Here is a 22,027-nt window from a genome sequence, read left to right on the forward strand (position 1 = left end):
CTCAGTAATGGTGAATGAAGGCTATCCGATACCTTAAATATCCTCGATTCTGAACAATCTCGGCAGTTGCACTTATATCTCGTCAATAGATTTGAAGGATGCGTTCTGGCAATTACCACTACATCCGGATTCGAGACCGTTGACAGCTTTCACGGTTCCTTCGAGGGAACACTTCCAATTTAAGGTTGTTCCATTCGGCTTGTGCACGGCCAGCCAAGCTCTGGTACGTTTAATGACGCGATTGTTTGCTGACATGGAGCTTGAAGTATTCCACTATCTGGATGACATAATCATCTGTTCTAGGACTTTTGAGGAACACATTAAGACGCTGGAGGAGGTAGTAAAAAGGTTACGACACGCGAATTTGACTATATCAACAGAAAAATCGAAGTTCTGCCGGCGTGAAATCAAGTACCTCGGCTACATCCTAAATGAAAGCGGGTGGAAAGTAGAGGAGGACAAAATAGAAGGCATCGTCAAGTTCCCGATTCCGTCAAACAGAAAGGAAGTTCAAAGGTTTCCGGGTCTATGCAACTGGTATCGCCGATTCATTGTGGACTTCTCAAGAATTGCTGCACCAATCACGGAGCTAACAAAGACGAAAGCCAAGTTCCAATGGAACTCACAAGCAGAACAGGCCTTCCTGAAACTGAAAGCAGCGTTGGTATCTGCACCGGTATTGGCCATGCCAGATTATACGAAACCGTTTTCGATTGCGTGTGACGCCAGCGACGTAGCGATTGGTGCAGTGCTGACACAGCAGATAGAGGGAAAAGAGCACCCCATCTGCTATTTTTCTCAAAAGCTGTCATCGTCCGAGAAGAAGTACTCCGTCACGGAGAGGGAATGCTTAGCTGTAATCCGCGCGATTGAGAAATTCCGAGGATATATTGAAGGCATACGGTTTACGGTGTACTGTGATCACGCAGCGTTCAGTTATCTAAGGTCGATGAAAAACCCGACGGCGCTAATGAGTAGATGGCTGTTGAGACTGAACGAATACGACTTTGAGATCAAATACAGGAAAGGAAGTATCAACGTTGTACCGGATGCGTTGTCAAGGATTGTTGCCAATATGGTGTTCGCGACAGAAGAAATCAAAGACAGTTGGTATAAGTGCCTTCGAGAGCGCATTGCAAAAAACGGCGATAGCTTTCCGGACTTTCGTCTGACAGGAGGTGAGCAGTACAAAAACTGTTTGTGCAAGGACGAGATGGGAAACACGATCCACAGATGGAAGAAAGTCGTTCCGAACGAAGAACGAATCGAGATCATAAAACGGTTCCATGATTCTCCGACGGCTGCGCATCTGGGATTTCACAAAACCTGGCAGAAGATACAGTCTCACTTCTACTGGCCAAAAATGCAACTGGAAATCAGCAAGTACATACGAAACTGCGATGCGTGTAAGGCCAGCAAGGCTCCGAACGTACAGATGATGCCAACGATGGAGAAGCTAAAACCGGCCAGACTGCCATGGGAACTGATTTCGATGGACTTCGTAGGCCCACTGTCCCGATCGAAGCGAGGGACTACAGTGATATTGGTTATCGTGGATTGGATTACGAAATACATTATTGTGCACCCAATGCGCAGCGCAGATTCGATGAAAATGACGGAATTTCTGGAGAGGGAGGTATTTCTGAAATTCTCACGCCTATCGGCTATCAACAGTGCCAAACATGATGCGACCGGCGTAAGTCCACACGCTGCAAATTTGGCAGGCAGGCGGATCGGGAGAAAACGCACGTCGGAAGTAGAAGCCTCCAGCAGGCACGCCGTTAGAGATTCGGGAGAAAACCCACGTCGGAAGCAAAAGCCTCCTGCAGGCACGCCGTTAGCGATTCGGGAGAAAATGCACGTCGGAAGCAGAAGCCTCCAGCAGGCACGCCGTTAGCGAATCGGGAGAAAACGCACGTCGGAAGAAGAAGCCTTCAGCAGGCACGCCGTTAGCTATTCAAGAGAGAACGCATTTCGAGAAAGCAGAAACCAACAACAGGCGCGTCATTTCGGAACGAGAGAATCGACCTGCGAGCACGCGAGCGCAACAGGAAGGAAAGCAGGCAACCGCAAACTAGAGACGGAACTTTCGGAGCGAGTCTCGGGAAAACCTTGAGCCGTTGAACAGGGGTGCACGTCGACGAAGGCGGACCCCTCTGGACTCCTCAGACATAGCAAAAGTCAATCTCATAGGTAAGCTGCTTCATGGTGACACATCAAACCAAGTTATAGACCTCAGTCACTGGCGCAAGCGCGCGAGCATTTTTCGGAGCGAGCAAAACCATGCAGCGGATGGAGCAGAGCAAACCAGGACAACAATTGAACACAGCAGACCGTGCCGAAGCGGAATCACCAACGTACACACACCGCTCATAGCGGGGATTTCGAGCATGACGAAGCCAAGCACCATACTCTCCTCACAACCTGCCAACTCCTGCTGCCTACACAACGTTCCAGCGTTTACCGTTCTCGATACGGGAGAAATCGAAGTACGAGTGTTTACGACACGCAAGCCTCCGCGGGCAAGCCGTTTGTCAGAGCGAGAGAAACGGACACAGTTCACGATTCAAAACGCTGACGGAACGAGAAATTCGGACAAGTTCACCAGCTATGAGCAACACCAGCGACGATAAAATTGAAAAGCCACTCAAAACAATACGCTTCGCGGAATCAAAATAACCACTTCCTGGATTGGTGTCAGACTTTGGTCAGATCCAGTGCTAACAATACGATATACGATCGGAGGGAACTCAATTGTAGCAGGGGACGTCATGAAAATCAAAAGAAACGCGATTCTGGGCGCGGTAAAACCCTTGCTATGGACTCATGACGTTCTAGGAACTAAATACCCCTTTGCCTGCGCAATTGTCAACCCCACACAAATAAAACTATCACTTGTAAATTGTAGCTTCTCGTAATTTAATGATAATCTTACTAGTTTAGTGCTATAATTAGTATTGATTAGAGCCTGTTGAGCCGAAGTGGGGGATGTACAGAGAAGTAGGGATAAAAACTCAGTCGGAGACATTTTGCCAAAAGTTGTTTGATGTTTGTGATCGCAAATTCTACCAGAACTTGCTGGTGTATATTTTGTTTTGTGTAAATGGAGAATAAGTTTAGAGAACTTTGTCAGACATAGTAGCTTGAGGATCATAGTTTGTGATATGTTACTTGTTGAACTTGTAGTTCGAGCAAGTCCCTTTCTAAGCGATCCACCGTCTGTGACCGACTTTTTGCATTTAAAGTTGTTTTAGAATTCTTCATGCATCATTCTACGATGCATGAAAAATTCATCCGCTTCGGTAATGTTGTGAAGAAATTAGGATTAAGAAACACACTCCAACAAGAAACAATTAAGCGTACACACAGCAAGTCACACGCCCCTCGCACGCTTTGTGTCGATCGACTAAGGGGGATGCCAGAGTGAACGCGATTCGCGACGCGACGCGATGCGAAGCAATTTTTGATACATCGCGCGACGACGCGCGAACGAGCTCCGTTCATTCGATTCCTGCAAAATAATACAGTATATACCAGAGTGGAAGCGACGCGATGCGATGCGCCAAGCGATTTTTTGCGCGACGCGCGACCAACCAGTACGTGCACAGGTTTTTCGCGCGAAATGAGGCGATCAATTTCAAAATTTGATTTTACTATGACGGATGAGGATGTTTTTGACGATGTCGAAGCACTCATTGTACCTGTCTTCCAAAGGTGTGCGCTGTGGGACCAACAATCCCGCCATTACTGGAACCTTTTGAACCAATGTTGGAAAGATGTTTCGGATGAATTGGGAATACTTGGTAAGTAAAATTCATGAACAATTTTTAAATTGCTTTTAATGGGTACTGTGAGTGACCAAGTTTATTTTTCTCAAATGTTATACTGGTTCTAAAGCCTATATTTTTTTAAATTTCAGGCGATGTTGCAAAGAAAAAGTGTACAAACTTGTGTGACACTTTTGGTCACGAAATGCATAAGCTGCCGGTGTTGAGATACGTGGATGCTGGCCACTAAATCATTTCCTCTAGCTGACCGCATTTCAAACGTCTACCCTTTGCGTCAACAAATGAAGCCCCGGCAAACAAGTGGCAATCTCAAGCCTCAAAACAAAATGTTTGAGGACGTCGAGGTATTGGAAATCCCACCTAGTCAACGAGAAGCATTCGAGGCAGATGATAACTCCACTGGGCGTGTTCCTGTCTCTGTCATCAAGTGCTCCTGTCCCGCTACCCACCAAACGATATAAAAAGAACAACGAAAAGAACGCTCAAGCAGAACATCTTTTAGAGCTTGAGCAGATGAAGCTAGAACTGCTCGAAGAAAGCTTCATCTCGCGACAAGGATGAAGATGAAGCATTCTTTGATAGCCTGCTACCCCATGTAAAGAAATTAGATACCCCAGAGAACCTTCGGCTTTGAATTGTGCTACAATAGACAGGATTATATGTCGGCATTTGAATGTTTTGTAAGAAATCTTCCCCCTCGCTAATAACATCTCTATATCCTTCCCTATCAATGATAACATTGTCAAACATACAGATAGCTTTGGTAATATCTTTCATTTCTTTCAATTGGTTTCCATTGCAGTCTCCATTTAGCATTTATTGTTCCGAAAGGAGACTCGATGGATTTCTTTGCTCTTGAAAGTCTTGAGTTAAAAAAATAACAAAACAGTGATATCTCGTCGAGCAAATTGTCGCAAAACTTGTTTTAACAGCGGGTAAGCTTCATCAGCTAGGAAAACATATGGCATGAATATGTTTGTTCTATACTAACTGGTGGAATAACTAGTTGTGCCGATTCCGTCAAGTACTACAAAAAAAAAACCTGTTTTAATCCACCTATCGGTACAATTGTGCCTTTCTCATTTCTCTAAACTATAGCACGGAGGTTATTTATGTTCAACATAGTTGTGGAAATGTCCATTACATTCTTAGTACACTTTGCATTTATACACAATGGCTTGCCAGCAACGAACTTGTTGAGCTACGTGTCGACGGTGAAACACTTGAAACAAAAAATATCGTACTTCATTAGCCTATTCAGTATTAGATCAATGTTATCTGCTTGCTAACTTATTTTGTCATGCGGGGGTGGGTATGTGAGGAGGGCGAAAGTTCCATGAACGAACGACTCCCCAGCTTAAATTGGTACGCTTTGTGATATAGTGGTGGTTTAAAGATAATGGGGTTAAAGAAGAGGGGTATGAGGGCTGAGGGGTGATTTAAGGAGATTTTAAGGGAGGGGAGTGAACGGTAGAGGGGGGGGGGGTGTAACCCCTCTCCTTAAACCATCAACTACGCCCCTGTTAAAATCCAGAAACCTTATGCGAGTCAAAAAAAATTGGCCATTTAGCATCAAAAATAGAAATTCTATTTTTAATTTTTCCTATAGTTTATATGAGAAATTTCTGTGTGGCCGCACTCTTAAACCCGTAATTCCGGAACCAGAATTCCGATCGATCCAAAATTCAATAGCAGCCGATGGGAAGGTTGCACCTTTCATTTGAGACTAAGTTTGGGCAAATCGGTCCAGCCATCTCTGAGAAAAATGAGTGACATTATTTGACACATACGCACATACATACACACACACACACACTACACACACATATACACGCGGAGGTCCCAGTCTGCCCGGACTGCCCAGGTGTAGATGAAACTGCCGAACACATACTGTTCGTATGTCATCGGTTCGACGTCGAAAGAAGAGCAATGCTTGACGTCTGTGGCTGGGACACAACCCCGGATACCCTTATTCAGCGGATGTGTCAAACGGTGGAGAAGTGGAACGCAGTCTCGGCTGCTACCATCCAGATTGCCAGTAGGTTACAGGTAATCTGGCGAACCGAGCAACAGACGTGTGATTGGTTAGCTGGAGCGAAAAAGGCCAAGCGCAAAATAAGAGAGTGAATGGTCTGTTCGTGCCGAGGTAGGTTGGCGCAGCGAATGGCAACCGCGTAAGGGGTAAACCCAGCCACCCCGAAGCAAGACAGAAGAGTGAGTGTATAGGCGTATAAGTGGACTGCCTCATGCCAAGACGGGAGGGTCGTAGCGTAGTATGTTGGAACTAAGCTATCGATGCCTCATGGCGTGGCAGAGGAGTGAAAGGGTGAGCATCCAAGTCAGTCTCACATTGCATGTTAAGGGTGAGCATAAAAGTCAGCCTCACAGGTTGGTAGAGGCTAGCACAAAAGTCAGCCTAGCAAGGAATGAAAAAGGTGAGCACAAAAGTCAGCCTCGCATGGTATGTCAGAAGTGGGGCCTAAGGAAAATGTCCCACATGGGATGCCAGAGGGAGTGACAAAGGTACAATAGAGTGGCACGATTGAGAGTGAATCAGGTGATAGGGTGAGCACCCAAGTCAGCCTCACATGGTATGGGTAGGGCGAGCACAAAAGTAAGCCTAGCAAGGAATGAGTAAGGTGAGCACACAAGTCAGCCTCGCATGGAACGTAAAAGGTGAGCAGAAAAGTCAGCCTCATGTGGGAGTGTTTGAGAGTGAATCAAAGTGTGATTGAGAGAGCACCCAAGTAAGCCTCATACAGGATGTATGATCGCGTGAGTGAGAGTGAATGAGTACATTCAGTACAGCCATCCACCCAGAAGTAATACCGAGAGGTAGTTCCTGGGAGGAATGATGGCGGAGCCCAATGGAGTTTAGTCGGTATTAATGGCTGGTCACCATTCGAGTTCGACACGCCCCCAGTGCACCCCGTGTGGTAGATTGGACCCTACCGTTAGCACGTGTACTGGGCTAGGACATAAAGGTCTTCTCCATTGTAAAAAAAAACACATATGCACACACATACACACATACACACATACATACACACATACACACACATACAGACTTTTTCCGATCTCGACGAACTGAGTCGAATGGGATATGACACTCGGCCCTCCGGGCTGGGATTAGGTTGACGTTTTTCGTGTATGTATGTATGTATGTGTGTGTATGTGTGTGTATGTGTGTGTATGTGTGTGTGTATGTATGTGCGTATGTGTCAAATAATGTCACTCATTTTTCTCAGAGATGGCTGGACCGATTTGCCCAAACTTAAATTAAACTCAAATGAAAGGTGCAACCTTCCCATCGGCTGCTATTGAATTTTGGATCGATCGGAATTCTGGTTCCGGAATTACGGGTTTCAGAGTGCGGCCACACAGAAATTTCTCATATAAACTATAGGAAAAATTAAAAATTGAATTTTTATTTTTGATGCTAAATGTGTTCAAGGTGCATGAAACGTCGAGATTTGATGCAAACTCGAAAAAAAATTTGACGACGATTCACTTTTTTGGTTTTTGGCACATTTTTGCCTTTCTCATATAGAAAGGTTATGCAATCACTCTGAAAAACGTCAACCTAATCCCAGCCCGGAGGGCCGAGTGTCATATCCCATTCGACTCAGTTCGTCGAGATCGGAAAAAGTCTGTATGTGTGTGTGTGTATGTGTGTATGTATGTGTGTATATGTGTGTGTATGTGTGTGTGTATGTGTGTGTATGTATGTGCGTATGTGTCAAATAATGTCACTCATTTTTCTCAGAGATGGCTGAACCGATTTGCCCAAATTTAGTCTCAAATGAAAGGTTCAACCTTCCCATCGGCTGCTATTGAATTTTGGATCGATCGGAATTTTGGTTCCGGAATTACGGGTTTCAGAGTGCGGCCACACAGAAATTTCTCATATAAACTATAGGAAAAATTAAAAGTAGAATTTTTATTTTTGATGCTAAATGTGTTCAAGGTGCATGAAACGTCGAGATTTGATGCAAACTCGAAAAAAAAATTTGACGACGATTCACTTTTTTGGATTTTGGCACATTTTTGCCTTTCTCATATAGAAAGGTTATGCAATCACTCCGAAAAACGTCAACCTAATCCCAGCCCGGAGGGCCGAGTGTCATATACCATTCGACTCAGTTCGTCGAGATCGGAAAAAGTATGTATGTGTGTATGTATGTGTGTATGTATGTGTGTGTATGTGTGTGTATGTGTTTGTATGTGTGTGTGTATGTGTGTGTGTATGTATGTGCGTATGTGCCAAATAATGTCACTCATTTTTCTCAGAGATGGCTGGACCGATTTGCCCAAGCTTAGTCTCATATAGAAAGGTTATGCAATCACTCTGAAAAACGTCAACCTAATTTTTTTTCGACTCGCATAAGGTTTCTGAATTTTAACAGGGGCGTAGTTGATGGTTTACGGAGAGGGGTTACACCCCCCCCCCCCTCTACTGTTCACTCCCCTCCTTTAAAAATCTCTTTAAATCACCCCTCAGACCACCACCCCATCCAGCCCTCATACCCCTCCCTTTCAAACCGCAGCATCTTTAAACCACCACTATATCACAAAGCATACCAATTTAAGCTGGGGAGTCGTTCGTTCATGGGACTTTAGCCCTCCTCACATACCCACCCTCGCATGACAAAATGAGTTAGCAAGCAGATAACATTGATCTAATGCTGATTAGACTAATGGAGTATGATATTTTTTTGTTTCAAGTGTTTCACCGTCGACACGTAGCTCATCAAGTTCGTGGCTGGCATGCCATTGTGTATAAGTGCAAAGTGTACTAAGAATGTAATGGACATTTCCACAATTATGTTGAACATAAAAAGCCTCCGTGCCATAGTTTAGAGAAATGAGAAAGGCACAATTGCACAGCTAGGTGGATTAAAACAGGTTTTCAGAGTGATTGCACTATATGAGAAAGGCAAAAATGTGCCAAAATCCAAAAAAGTGAATAGTCGTCAAATTTTTTTTCGAGTTTGCATCAAATCTCGACGTTTCATGCACCTTGAAGACATTTGGCATCAAAAATAAAAATTCTATTTTTAATTTTTCCTATAGTTTATATGAGAAATTTCTGTGTGGCCGCACGCTTAACCCCGTTATTCCGGAACCAGAATTCCGATCGATCCAAAATTCAATAGCAGCCGATGGGAAGGTTGAACCTTTCATTTGAGACTAAAGTTGGGCAAATCGGTCCAGCCATCTCTGAGAAAAATGAGTGACATTATTTGACACATACGCACATACATACACACACATACACACACACACATACACACACATACAGACTTTTTCCGATCTCGACGAACTGAGTCGAATGGGATATGACACTCGGCCCTCCGGGCCGGGATTAGGTTGACGTTTTTCAGAGTGATGGCAAAACCTTTCTATATAAGAAAGGTAAAAATGTGCCAAAATCCAAAAAAGTGAATAGTCGTCAAATTTTTTTTCGAGTTTGCATCAAATTTCGACGTTTCATGCACCTTGAACACATTTGGCATCAAAAATAAAAATGCTGTTTTTAATTTTTCCTATAGTTTATATGATAAATTTCTGTGTGGCCGCACTCTGAAACCCGTAATTCCGGAACCAAAATTCCGATCGATCCAAAATTCAATAGCAGCCGATGGAAAGGTTGAACCTTTCATTTGAGACTAAGTTTGGGCAAATCGGTCCAGCCATTTCTGAGAAAAATGAGTGACATTATTTGACACATACGCACATACATACACACACAGATACACACACAGACACACACATACAGACTTTTACCTATCTCGACGAACTGAGTCGAATGGGATATGACACTCGGCCCTCCGGGCCGGGATTAGGTTGACGTTTTTCAAAGTGATTGCATAACCTTTCTATATGAGAAAGGCAAAAACTTTTTGTAGTTGTGGAACATTGTCCCAGAGTGTGGTGGACATTGCACTCGATTATGGTTGCCTCAACAATGGGAGAAGTTCCACAAAATCCAGAAATCTTGCGCTCTTTGGTTAAATAAATGTTGGGTTGGCTATGACATATGAATTGGCTAAAGCTTCATCCATAATGCAAGACATGTCTCCTTAACGATTTCAGCGGCGGTAGATCTTCCACTGCGAAACGTGTAGGATAGTGCGTTGAACGAGAAACCTAGAAATATTACACTGTAAATTTTAAATAAAAATATTTAATAATTCAATCCAAAAACAGTTTATGACATTTTGCTAATATGTTGCCACGATAGATCGTAGGGATTGTAGAATTAATTTGTGGTATTCTACAATTCAATATCATTTTTGAGGGCAGATTGTTCCGAAATTCGTGAAGGCATACTGCGACGGGGAAGGTAGGGGTATAGCATTACCTTAGCGTGATTATAAGCTTATCTTGTGGTTCTTTTGGAGTTGTAATAACGTTGGTCCACTCTTTAGTAAGAACAACTTCAATATGGTTTAAATTGTGACGGCGACGGTGGTTGAGTGGTAAGCGTAACCGCCACTCATTCCAGTTGGCCTGGGTTCAATTCCAGCCGAGGTCGTTGAGATTTTTCTGAGGTGAAAAAATCTGTGGTCACGTCTTCCTTCGGAAGGGAACTAAAACCGTTGGTCCCCGGTCTATGAGTTTGGTGGATCGATATCTAGTCCAGATAGTCAAGTCACCTCTCTGGCGTCGGTAAAGAAGAAGTGATCCAACTTCTATACTCTTACTAACAAAAATATCCCCCTCCTGTGATACTTTTGGAGTGCGCAGTAGTATATACGGCCTCTAGCAAAAGCAAGTATCGGACTAACCATTCCTTCCCTTTCCTTACACAATCTACGATCGGACCTGGCCGGCGCCGGTATTGATCATAAACACTTTAGGATTACCAGAAATTGCACATTGAAAGATGTTTCGCTACTCCCAAGCATAATCATCTACTTATTCTCTGTGCAACTTCAGCTAGTCCAGATCAATAACGGAGTAGCACCCAGGGGTGGTCGCACAAGCTCAAGCTCAAGCTTCAATATGGTTTAAATTGTAATCGATCGTTTCGATGCTCGTACGGGTATAGTCGCGACATTTGTTTGGATCATTTATCACATATTGGTACAGGGTGATACTCCCCGTATCCTCCTCTTTTCCTATTGATCGGATGAATTTAAAAATCTTTATGGTTTCTGAAAAAGAAATTGCGTCCGCCTTCGGACATGAAATATTTTTCGTCTGAGCCTATTTTCACAGAAACTTTTCAACTCGCAATCCGTTCGACACGTCAAAACCACGTATTTTACGTATAACGCATATGGCCATCGCTTCTAGTCGCGTTCACTCTGGCTATCATTTCGCGGTGGAAATCGCGCGCAGCTCGCATCGCATCGCGTCGCGTTACGCATCGCGCCCACTCTGGCTTCACCCTAAGGCGCCGCCGCAATTAATCAAGACGTCAAACATTCGGCTGTCAGTGATATTTCCGCTAAAACCAGAAATTCACTTCGAACAGCAGCTCGGTCCAGTTGGCTGCACAAAGCACACGGTCATTCTCGAAACGGTGGACTGGCCTTATAGCACAACGGGAAGACAAAGCACGCTCGTAAGAGGCTGCATCACTGGGAAGATATTTTCACCAGGTTAGTCGCAAAATTGAAATTAAAAGAACGTGTACTCACAAGATCCGTCACTTTGCAGCACAGCTTTAAAGTAAGGCCGCTACTCACAGCTAAACGGACCTAGCTGGCAAGATTATTAAGACCGCTCACTCGATTCACCCAATCCGCATGCGATAATCGGCATCTGGGGAAGCAAATCTGTCGAAGCGGTGGAAACCACGAACACGCAGAGGAAGATCTGAAAGACAGGTTAGTTATCGGATGGTTCGCAAAGCGTGATCTAATCAGCACCAACTCGTTCCACAGCATAATAAGCGAGACAAAGTCAAACGGATTGAGCGTCCGTTGGGGAACACGTGCATCATAACGACACGACGGGGATCGAAAAGTGAGTAACACAAAATATTGGTGAAATAACATTGCTGACTCTTGTTTCTTGTCAGGGTCCCCGTTTTTGTACATAGAACGAAGTCGTTCCGGTCATTGCGTGGTGAGAGATCCGCGACGAACGAGGTGAGTGATACCATCGTAAATACAGCACGTAAACTGCTGAGCCGTGAACGGCAGAGTTGCTGGATTGATATTGGGCGCTCAGACGACCACGTGTGGCATATCATAGCAGGCGTGGCCAGGATTAGAGGGCGTGCTTCTTCGTGTTGGAAACGCGGTGGACCAACGAACCGATTTTCGTAACGGTTGATCAAAAGACACAGGACTGCTGCAAGACAAGCGTGGCGGACGAAGGGAAGTAACGTGACGTGTGTAGTGTGGGGCCCCCGCTCAAGTGTAGTGAGTACCTAGAATTAAGCATGCAATAGACAGGAGAAAGAGGAAAGAGGATAGAAGGAGAGGAGAGAGGAGAGAGAAGAGAGAATGAACAAGATGCAGTAGGTTAAGAATAAATGTAGTAGTTGGAAGATGTGTCGTTGTTTTGTTGGTGCGTTCAGCTTATTACTTGTTTGGTGCTAGCGGCACAGCGGAGGCATGTTCACAGCCGAAGCGATAAAATTATTACAACTTCTATTGTCTAGAACGTCGTCAGTTCTATTGTAAATATTTAGTTTAACATGTGTTAATTAAAATTGTTATCATTATTGAGGTTTTAACGAGTACGATACGCATACAACGCATATGATTTATAGTGCACTTATTGTAAGCTTGAATATTTCATATTGAGCATGAGCATGAATACTGTACAATTCGTAGTTGCTACTCCGTGATTGGCCAGAATAAGCGAAATTGCACAGAGAATCAACGAATGGGGCCTGGCAGTAGCAATCCATCCTCAATGTGCACGTTTAGAGAACTCCATACTTTGAAATGTCAATAACGGCGCCGGCCACGTCCTTACAGTCATCGAGGAAGGAAAGGAATGTTAGTGTGACAACCGTTGTTATGGAGACCGTGTATACCTCTGCATCTCCACGCTTGTCACGGAAAAAAAGATTTTGTTAGTGGGGTGGGGTAAGTTACACAAATTTGGATTTACCTTGATAAGTGATGCGATCTATGAAACTGTCCAGTGGTTATCATGAGTTTATTGTTCTGGGCAGCCGGCTGCCGAGAGTTTATAAGGGATTTATCGTTTGTTGAATTAATGCGGATATTGTAAGAACACAACTTAAACTCCGGACAGTGGACTGTCGGGAGTGTTGCTTATGTTTAATTGAATCAGATGTTTTACATTTCTTATAAAAGAAATGTATAGAATTCGCTCAAGCTTTCAAGATTTTTTCCGAGGCCCGGAGGGCCGAGTCTTATATACCAATGGACTCAGCTCGACGATTTGGGACAATGTCTGTGTGTGTGTGTGTGTGTATGTAACGGACAAATTCTCATTCGTGTTTCTCAGCAATGGCTGAACCGATCTTATCCATACCAATTTTAAATGAAAGAACTAAAAAACTTGTTTTTGATTCTGATGTTTAGTTTCCAAGATATGAATGTTTGAATGCGTAAAAATGGCGTTTTTTGCAGTTTTTTTAAATTATCTGCCGAAATTGACAACATAGATTAACATTTTATATGTTTTTGGACAGCATTAACGAATACCTTTCGAACAAGCTATAGATTGTTGAAATCGAAGTATTATCAAAAGAGATATTTAACATTAAATGCGGACGAAAGATTTTTATCATTTCCCATTGCCATAAATATGACCAAAAACATGTAATCTATTATTAACGCCAAAACGGCTTATTTTAGGTCAATAGTAACTTAGGAGAATTTAATGGAGGCAATATGCCCTTTCTTTTGGTATTGTGCTTTTGCTGATTAATCCCCCTATGAGTGAGATATTTTCACAAATTTTCTTGGAAATGATTATATCGAAATGATGTCATGAGCTGTAGCATGTTTGTAGCTCTTACGAATAACTTTACTGAAGACTTTAAATATCTATTTTGAATACTTTAAAAGTTATGGCTTGTTGTTTGTTGATTACTCTTTGTCGCCTATTTATTGTTCAATATAGTAATAATCCAATGAAATAAGCTAAACATTATTTCGATAAAACGAATTTTGCATTTCATTTTACTATCTACAACAGCTAGAAGTAATCACCGAACACTTCCAAGTTGTCTGGAAGGAACTTGATAACTTATCAGTACAAAAATGTTCATTTGTGCGAACCTTCTAACTGCAGTTTTTCTAACTTATAACCATCGGATCGATCTGAAACATATCGGAAAATGGAAAGCGAAATAAATAACTCCAAGCAACGGCGTAGCCAAGAGAAGGTTTTGGGGTTTAACACCATACAACCCCCCACCTCCCACCACACCCAAAAAAAAATTGGATTGAAGTTAAAAATTTATTGATGCAGACTGATTTAATTCAATATTACAATAACAATTATCTGATCCATAGATTGATAACCTGTTGTTGTAAACATCATGAGGACTTTTGATAAATTGTCGGAATGGGGTCCTGATATGTAACTGATCTATTGGTCTTAATTTCACAGTTGTCTAATAGCATCAATATCAAATTCCTGCCTGAAAACATTCCAATAGAAAATTCCAGAGTTCTGTAATCAATCATAATCCTCAGATTTATTTTCAAATTGAGCTCGGTTTTGTAGAGATGTACTGTGATAAGGGTCTTTATTTAATAGAAAGCGAAGTTAAAATTGATTTGCTGTCTATGAAACATAGAACTGCTCACCAAAAAATGCATAACTTTCAACATTTGCTAAAAATGTTTTTGCTTTTCTCATTCACTCTAAAATTCGTCAATCTATTCCGACACGCAGGGCCGAGTGTCATATGCCAATCGACTGAATTCGTCGAGATCGGAAAATATCTGTGGGTGTATGTGGAAAAAAATGTGACCTTTGTTTCTCAGAGATGACTGGACCGATTTGCACAAAGTTAGTCTCCAATGAAAGGTACAACCTTTCCATCGGCTGCTATTGAATTTTTTTATTGATTGGACTTCCGGTTCCGGAGTTACGAGTTGAGGAGTGCAATCACACAGCAAATTCCGATAAAACTGAAATGAAAAATTTTCGAAATATAATTTGTATTTTTGATGCCAAATGACTTTAAAATGCATGAAACATTGAGATGTTTGACAAAAATTGACTTTTTTGGACTTTGGTACATTTTTGCCTTTCTCATATAGAAAGGTTAGGCAATCACTCTAAAAATCGGCCCGGAGGGAGTATGCAGTGAGGGGTTGCTACTTTAAAATTAAAACTAGTTCAAAATTTCTTAACAAGTTGAAAATTTTCGGCGGGACCTGAACCTCCCGGATCTTTCTCCATGATCCGCCGCTGGTTTCAAGCGATGTTTCAGTATCACATAGTATCTCAAGATCGTGGCTGTCGATCCATTGTATGTATGTGCAAATCGTACTGAACATGTAATATTCATTTCCACCATTGTATCCAGCCATGGAATCGTAGTCTGGACAAATGAGAAAAGCACAATTGCACCACTGGATTAAATCCGGTTTTTATTTTGGGAATAAGTCGAGTTGAGACGAAAACGTAATATGAATAATAACGAGGATAACACTTTCCGAATGTAGAGAGAAATTTATGAAAAATGACGATTTCCATTCGACTCTAGCAGTTCCTGATCTATTTTGATGAGAATTTGATTTTTGTTGTATGTATGTATAGGTCAAATGTTTAAAAACAGTAATTTAAGGTCAAGATAGCATCATTTTGAAACCGCCGATTTCGGAGATTTAGTATCTTCGATGAGTTTTACAAACGTTAAACAGCGCATCATTTGAAAAAATAATTTTAACGGTATATCGTCCAAGAAGTATTTATGGTGAATTTTCTCAGGTTAATATTCATGACTACAATAAAGTCTCAACAAATTCGCTAAAGACACGAACTCTGTTACTATTTTCTGAAAAATTAATTCTGCATAATTTTCAAACTTCAAAAATTACGGTTTCAGAATTATGCCGTTTGGACAGTAAGATAGATTTCACCAAAACCGAATTTCTGGCTACGCCGCTGACTTCAAGTAAGTAAAAACAAAGCCTAAAATACACCATGAGATTGATAAAAATGGGTCTTTATTGTATGTATTATTCACTGTGTTTCACATTTTTGTAGATTTTTTTATTGCATCGAACTACAACAATTTTTAGGTAGTTTTCAAGGGGTTATTTTATAAACTTCTTCCAAAATTTGGCGAACCTATTCCAATTTGTATACCAATTAATTGGTTTACTTAAGGGTTTATATGTTGCAGATAGAGAAAATACTGAAATTTTCAGCTTTTTTGCTACACAATATTACGAAAGCTTATTAAACAATTTTTCCTAATAAGTTTGTGAAAATTATAAACTAATTGAAATTTTTCAATAGTTTATTTTTTTTATTTAACTGTAATTTTTTAATAAATAGTGACCATCGCTTCACAACGTAGTCTATTTTGCATGGCTTGCGGTGAGCACGATCTCTCGAATTGCTGAACTGAAAATTATGGAATAGAAATTAATTTTTAGTATTCTTTCCACATTTAACTCGCCGCGCAGATAGCTCTGAATTAGACCCGCTGGTGCCCTAAGACGAATTCGCTAAATTTTCAGAGCACTGTGCACCCAGTGACGGAAGGTTATCGATGATTTTCCCAAACGGTTCGTTTTCGAGAGGTTTTTATTTGTTCTTTGGCATTAGGATTAGCGATAATAATTCAAATCAAGGATACTACTGGGAAGTCACCTTTAGAAAAAGTCGATGTCGAAGTAAAATTTGGAACTATGCATGCATGCACTTCAGGGATAGCGTGATATCAGGAGCTGCGATTTCATTTCAACGCTTTTTTGTGAAAAGGGCGATACTTACAAATGAAAACATAAGGCTTTTTTCATAAATGCTACATGATGATGATCATGATACTTCAATGCTGATAGGTGGGACCGAAAAAGTAAACAATTGCCAAAGGGGCGATACTATCATTTTGTCAATTTCAATAGCAAAACAAATTTTTATTTAATAATTTCAAATACTTTATGAAGTTTTGGGTTTCGATCACTGAATCATACAATCTAAAAAACACAATAGTTCTTAAATAGGAAATAAAACCAAATCTGGAAATATTCACTGTTGATTTTCTTTGAATGGTATCACTGCTAGTATCGCCCTTTTCAATAAAAAGCGTTGATTTCTTAGTTCTCAGCAGCGTTTGAAATTTGAGTAAAGTATAAACTTCAAATCGATTCAAAAAAAAATCGATTTTTTTGGCTCAGTACAATATATAACCCCTTTAGGAAAATTCAGTTTTCCCACCACAATTTAGATATTTTTTTTAACAGAGCATTAACAATAATTCGTTGGTATGTCTATTTTATGGGCCATTTTTTCGCTTTCCCATTGATTTGGTTTGAGATTTGTAGCACTGATGTTGTCCTATGCTGATTTGAGCGATTCTCTGAGTCCTGCCACTATCCCATGTAGTATGTGTTATCAAAAACATCGCGAAGCATCAAGTTCTAAATGTTCTAAAACGATATAATATCCGAAGAGAGTGATAAGAGTTATAAGAAATGTCTCATCGCACTGTTAGGTGGATTAAAAACGTTTTTCAATCAGCATCTGGTCAATTTCATTATTAACTGTTTATGTAATCTAGTGAAGCAAGACAGATTTGGAACAATGCAATATAACGTAAAGCGATTAAGAGGTATTTAGATTCCGTAATATAATTATATAATAATAATCTATAACATATAATGATGTTGTATAAGCTTTGGTAGCAGTATAAGCAATTAAATGGCAACTATGAATTGGTTTAATTCTCCATGAACGATTGAATAAGTTGTCAGCACCTACGCAAACGATAAACGCGCGCGCCGTTGCGTCAACCGGAATGCATCCTAAGCTCTATTTGCTTCTGAAAAGTAACTAGCATCGAACCGGGACAATGTTTACGATTTTAACTAGTAGTAAAGCGTAGATTCGTTAGTTATGTCACGACATCGCCCCAACTAACGAACACGATTCGCTAGTTGGGTCGATTGACAGATGCCAAAAACTGTCAGAAGAGAATGGTAGGAGTGCAACTTCTCACATTTTTATCTAATTTCTGCTTAATTGTCAAAATAAAGTGAGACTGCACCAGCGATGATGAATTGTGGGAAAGTGAAAATTGTTGGGATGAACTGTCCACACATATGGAATTCAACTGCGCAAATGAACTATGCACGTGTTTGTGTGCGAATTGCTGTGTGCGGGTTGTACGCAAAATGTGGGTTTAATGTTCAATAAATCCTTTCTAAGCCTGTGCAAGAGCCGAACGCCCGACAGCATGCGTAGGAAAAACTATACTCAGCCCCACCACCAGTCCACCCACACAACCCCCCCCCCCCCCAAACTCCAAAAGAAGAAAACCAGTCGATCCACCAGACCACCACGACTCAAACCATGCAAAATAGTTGGCGAAAAACAACCAACCAAGCGAAACGGTGCCCCTGAAAAAGTGGCCGCGATTCATTGTAATACTACCACACTGTGCTGGGGCACGTCACACAATTGCGTAACAAAAAAAACCAGACACCCCCTCAAAAGCATCACCCCGGTGGCACAGCTGAACACACCACCTCCCACGTACACCTACAAGCGTCAAACTCCCACACATGCCCAAAAAAGTCCTCTTGAACCTTAGGTTGGACAGAGAAAGGGCAAAAATCGAAAACGAAAAAAGCAGCCCAACATGTAACATGTAACAACATTCTACATAAACTGACTGACTTCTATGAAGATCCAACACACGGCGCGGAAAAAAAGACCCACACCCCCGACCACCACAGAGAGTTCAACCCCAATATGAGCTCCGAATAAAATACCGAACTAGGGAGAACATTGCGTTCAGATGGTAAGCCCTCGAGTGCGAACGAAACAAACAAAACACCTTTACACTGCAAGTTATATGGTCGCGTGATTCGGCACACAGCCCGGTGCTTGGAATCGCAATAATCTTCTGCCAGGTGTAGCATCACAACAAACGCGATTCAACTAGCTGCGCGTGATCAGAACTTGCATAACGAAACCGTACCAACACACAATCTCTGTCGCATTCACGAACACATGCATGATAACTTTAAATGGTCCTACGCTGAGCGAACCAAAATATTCAGAGTTCGCAAATTTTCTAACTCCATCCCATTCATGCTGTAATAGAGTTCTCAGTGTATGTGAAATTTAGATCCCCTGTTTGCCAACTTCTTCACTCCCACAATGAATACGGGGCCACCATAAAACTTTCCGATAATATTCCATCACGCTAATTGTTGTTACATCATGTACGTATCATGCTAATTGTTAAGCATCAAAGGGTATTGGGGCAATGTATTGACTGGGTTATTAAAACGATTATATAGAAAAAAACAGCAAACCACAAAGATCACTGGTAGAACCGATAAATACCACTTGACCCGAAATGCCCTGTCTTCAGTTTCACTGTCCTGGTGTCCAAAAATTCGAGGAAAACGACTTACACCACGCGCCAACGCTGAAGCTGCAATCACAAACACGAACAATGGATAATAATAATCAAGTCTAACTACTCAGACCTTTATTTGTCGACCGAAAACCAATCGATTAATTTCTTATATAAATCGATTAGTTCCATAAATAGAAAACAAATCTGACATCACTGCTCACATTTGTTCTGCGGAGACCCGATTACAAGCTTTTGCGATACAGTTTGAACACTACTCACACCATCATCCTCATCTGTGACAGTTCAGCACAGCACACGGACACCAATACTCCCGCATACACACCACATACGCGGTCCCACATAGGCACGCAGGACAAGTGCGAACGCGCACACATAACAAATACGGGAGAATAGTGGTGTCCATGTATTGCACATAATCGGATGTGGCGCGAATCCCGCTGCATTCAGCTGGGTCAATTATATATTTAGAAACCACTAGCACCCTCCATCCGGTCTAGCATCAATAACTACCCGCACACATCACATGCGAGCACTCACATTTGTGAAAGCCACTCTTTATTCACTCACCTGTGCCTAACCCGGCCTGTCCCAACTCCGTGGTGAATGTGTGAGATAAGTCATCAAAAAACCATTGGGACAACAAACCCATAACATAACACAAAACAGGGCGACAATCGAGAAGACAGGATAACCCGCATAGTACGAAATGTGATCTGCCCGGTCACAACACTAAAGAAACACATAACCAACCATAGCGGTATCAACAAAAAAAATCTTCATCACTCCACGGGAAAACAAAAGACACCTCCAATCTGTAAAAGAACACATAGATTGGAAAGCCACGCTGCTAGTGTAATCAGTGGTTTGTCTTCCTCCATCTGTCACAACGTTCTGATAGGTGGAGGAAAACAAATCGAAAATCGCCCTCCTATCGGACTACTTTTCGTATGGAATCATAGTAACCGGTGTTGTATGTCTCCGGAATGAGTTCTACAGCGGCACAATACATTTCAACACAATTACAAATAATACAGGCGAGCCACCCAAACGTTTAGACCGACTCACAGTCCTGCACATGGCAGCTGGAGGAAAACAAATCCACAAGCAGTGTGTGTGAAATGATCCGCCTGGAACCCCACAAACCCCCCCCCCATATATATATATATATATATATATATATATATATATATATATATATATATATATATATATATATATATATATATATATATATATATATATATATATATATATATATATATATATATATATATATATATATATATATATATATATATATATATATATATATATATATATGTGAATGATAATGTTGGAGTGTTTGAAACAGTTACATGAAGTATCAAATTTCGTGCTACGATAAAAATTTGGTTCACTTAAACGTGATGCATTTATTTAAGGTTGACCAGAGAAACGGACAAAAATCGAAAGCGAAAAAGCAGTTTTTCCACATAGATCTTCTTGAAAATCAATCAGTAGTACTGTAACAATATTCTAGGTAAGCGCGTCGCGCTTATGGCCCACCGAACGAGCAATTGCTGGTGCCTTAAGACGATTTCGCAGGGCAGCGTGCAATCAGTGCACTAGCGCGACTGCCGGAAGGTTAAACATGTATTTAAAAAGCCTGCGTACCTCTTATTTTGTAGGAGTGTGCAGAATTTTCGATTATTCGATTTTAACGATTGCTCTTCAGTTATAAAAATGGTCTTCAAGCAAGAGGAGCAAAGTTTTGCTCGAGCATCGCGAAAATCCGACCAATTTCCACGAAATTGGCGAGATCGTAAAAGTATCCATTTCAACAGTCACCAAGGTATTACAAATGTTTAGGAAATGTTTGTTGATAGCCAAAATGTGTAGATTAGGGGGACGTTGGAAGTTGCAGACATTTTAAAACAAATGAAAATTTCCAAGATCAATAAGGATTGTCTGGTTTGACAACCTATCACCTGTCCACCTGTCCGCCTTTCAAACTACCTAACCTGTGGTTTTAAAGGCGGCATTTTGATTGCGACGACGACCGTCAACTAAGAATTTGCATCTTCATTAAGTTTATTTACCCCGATGGCTATTTCTGGGGTATGAAAAAGGTCGTAGATCCCTCCCAAAGGCATTAAAAAGTAAACCGGACAACTTTTGACGAAAACTGACTTGTAGAATTCCCGGTGCCTTTTCACCATTAGTACTACAATACTTTGCCGAAATAATAATACGACATACTTCACCTCCAAATTTTTATATAGAAGAACCCAGGGCCAATTGGTAGGGTTTCCAATGTTCATTTATTTCATCTGTTTGATTTAGATAGATCGTAAAAATATACAGACAAATGCAGACTATTTCCTTCAACTAATTGTTTTGCCTTTCTCATATAGAAAGGTTATGCAATCACTCTGAAAAACGTCAACCTAATCCCGGCCCGGAGGGCCGAGTGTCATATCCCATTCGACTCAGTTCGTACACGTGCTATTGGTAGGGTCCAATCTACCGCACGGGGTGCACTGGGGGCGTGTCGGACTCGAATAGTGACCAGCCATTAATACCGACTAAACTCCATTGGGCTCCGCCATCATTCCTCCCAGGAACTACCTCTCGGTATTACTTCTGGGGGGATGGCTGTACTAAATGTACTCATTCACTCTCACTCACGAGGCTTACTTGGGTGCTCTCTCAATCGCACTTTGATTCACTCTCAAACACTCCC

At 41.5% G+C, this 22,027-nt stretch overlaps 1 protein-coding gene and 1 long non-coding RNA gene across 3 annotated transcripts in view; both read left to right on the top strand.

Moving 5' to 3' along the window:
• Window positions 1-22,027, top strand: part of LOC131678537 (homeobox protein goosecoid) — a 338,362-nt gene that overhangs the window by 98,384 nt on the left and 217,951 nt on the right. The gene's annotated exons all lie outside the window — the stretch shown is intronic.
• LOC131678661 (uncharacterized) lies at window positions 11,270-12,204 on the top strand. Its single transcript, XR_009303723.1, has 3 exons — window positions 11,270-11,626; window positions 11,684-11,765; window positions 11,821-12,204. It is a non-coding gene; the product is annotated as an uncharacterized LOC131678661 (long non-coding RNA).

Source organism: Topomyia yanbarensis, chromosome 1 (genome assembly GCF_030247195.1).
Source record: "Topomyia yanbarensis strain Yona2022 chromosome 1, ASM3024719v1, whole genome shotgun sequence".
NCBI lineage: Eukaryota > Metazoa > Arthropoda > Insecta > Diptera > Culicidae > Topomyia > Topomyia yanbarensis.